Source organism: Lepus europaeus, chromosome Y, assembly GCF_033115175.1.
Source record: "Lepus europaeus isolate LE1 chromosome Y, mLepTim1.pri, whole genome shotgun sequence".
Taxonomy (NCBI): domain Eukaryota; kingdom Metazoa; phylum Chordata; class Mammalia; order Lagomorpha; family Leporidae; genus Lepus; species Lepus europaeus.
In genome coordinates this window covers 16,485,697-16,487,843 of record NC_084851.1, presented here as the reverse complement: position 1 = coordinate 16,487,843, position 2,147 = coordinate 16,485,697, and the positions used below count along the sequence as shown (strand labels likewise).

The following is a 2,147-nucleotide window of genomic DNA, read 5'->3' as shown; positions in this document are numbered from 1 at the left end:
CTCTGGGCTTGGAGTCTGTCCCCTGGGTGTCCTCTCGCAGACCACAGAGGGTGGTGTCAGTGCAATGGCCTCTTGGTGTCCCCGGCCCACTCCGACGCAAAAGCAGCCAAGGGGCAGGAGAGATGGAAGGAACCTGTCGCCAAGTGCTCAGCCAAGGCGGCGTCCCGCGGAATGCAGGAGATCTAAGGAGCAGGCCTTGGCGCCACGCCCAAGCCAGTGGCGCCCGCACGCCTTATGCTGCTCCACAAGCTGGGCCTGGCTGCCCCGAATGCCCAGGAGGCGGCCTGGAAGGCGCTGGTCTAGCGCGCCCACAGCGGAGATCCTTGCCCCTACGCAGGCCATACACCCTCAACCTTGCGCGATGAGGCGCTGAAGCAGCCACTGGCGCTGCGGGGCCTTCCCCAAGGAAGAGGAAGCAGCTTGGCCAAGGGCAGGGTCGCCGGCTTGCTTGTGTACAGGGGCGGCAGGTGCATGGCGCGGTAAGGTAACCTTCCCTGCTGCTCTCACTGCTCCCTGGCCCTGGACTAGGCAGTCCAGTCCCCACCTCTCCTACTCGACCACCGCTGCCTTCACCATGCACAATGACAGCGGCTGGCCTGAAAGGCGGGGCCGGAGCAAGCGGACGGGCGGTACTGAGAGCCCTGGAGCCCTGCGGGAAGATGGAGAGCCAGCTGTGCTGCGGCTGCACCAGCGCCAGGACTGGAGGAAGCAGGAGCTCCTGTGCCAGGGCAGTGAGGGCGCCTCTGGCCGCGGGGGAGGCCAGCACCAGCCACCGCTTTGCCACCGACCTGGGCCAGTGGGACCAGAGCAAGTGGGACCAGCAGTACTGTGAGTCCTGTGGGAAGATGGAGAACCTGCTGTGCTGCGGCCACAGCACCAGGACTGGAAGGAGTAGGCGCTCCTGTGCCAGGGCAGCGAGGGGACCTCTGGCCGCAGGGCAGGCACGCACCAGCAGCCCGACCTTTCCCATCACACCGCGGCCCAGGGCCGGTGGGGCCGGAGCCTGGGAGGCCAGGAAAGGAGCTGCGCGTCCGTACAGCACCTCCACCGCCGCCAAGGCTTCGGGCCAGCTGCCGGAGATGCAGCCAAGGCAAAGGCCAAGTCCGTGGCCCACCCTCCCATAGCCCGGAACCCCGGCCTCCAGGGCCTGGCGGTGGTGGAGGCGGAGCCAGTGAAGGAGCCGCTGACCCACCCATCGCTGTATCAGGAGGGGGCGAACCACTACACGCCTAGCAACACGCCCAGCGAGGGCCTGAGCCATAGCTGCGGTCTGCAGCCCAAAGGGCAGAGAAAGCTGCTTCCGGCGCTGCCTTGCATGAACAAGCAAGGGCATCTGTAGTGGACGACCTCCTGGACAAGACAGGCGACGAGATGTGTGCCCTTCACGACACAAGCAAGTTCACAGACGGCCAGCTGGGTAGCCAGAACAGCAACTCGTTCAAGGACATCTGAGGCAATAAGATCACCTGGATCGAAAGCAAGGAGCCCGGCTGTGAAACCGCTGGGCTGCTGATGAGGAGCATGGACGACCTGATCCGCCACTGTAACAGGAAGCTGGGCTAATACAAAATGATTGGCCGGACGAAAGCCATGGCTTCTTGTTATGCAGGCAGTGGAACAAGTTATGTGCGGTATGCTGATAATCCAAATGGAGATGGGAGATGTATGACTTGTATGTATTATCTTAATAAAGACTGGGGTTCCAAGGGAAGTGGAGGTATACTTCTAATTTTTCCACAAGGCAAAGCCCAGTTTGCTGACATTAAACTCAAATTTAATACACTGCTGTTTTCTGGTCTGACCCTCGCAACCCTCATGAAGTACAACCAGCATGTGCTGCAAGGGACACAATACCTGTTTGGTATTTTGACTAAAGTAAAATGTCTAACAGGTAAAAAAGAAGTGAGGGTTGAACTCAATAAACCTTCTGAGTCAATCAGTAAATATGTCTTATAGAGCCTCTCATCCAGCAGTAACCTCGGTTCACTACAATTATTGTTGACACTGTTTGTTAACTTGTGAATGCAAATAAATGGGATAAATAAAAATAGACAACCAATCAGCAATTTAATAAGGAAAAGATACAATTGTTTTGTGGATCATCAAACAAGAAGATTTCACTGCTGTGGCTTTGTACTGCATGATCC

The 2,147-nt window shown here is 58.0% G+C and overlaps 1 pseudogene; it reads left to right on the top strand.

The window, feature by feature from the left end:
- The first annotated feature begins 574 nt into the window (after positions 1-574).
- On the top strand, positions 575-1,874 carry LOC133754118 (egl nine homolog 1-like; annotated as a pseudogene).
- Positions 1,875-2,147: the final 273 nt, after the last annotated feature.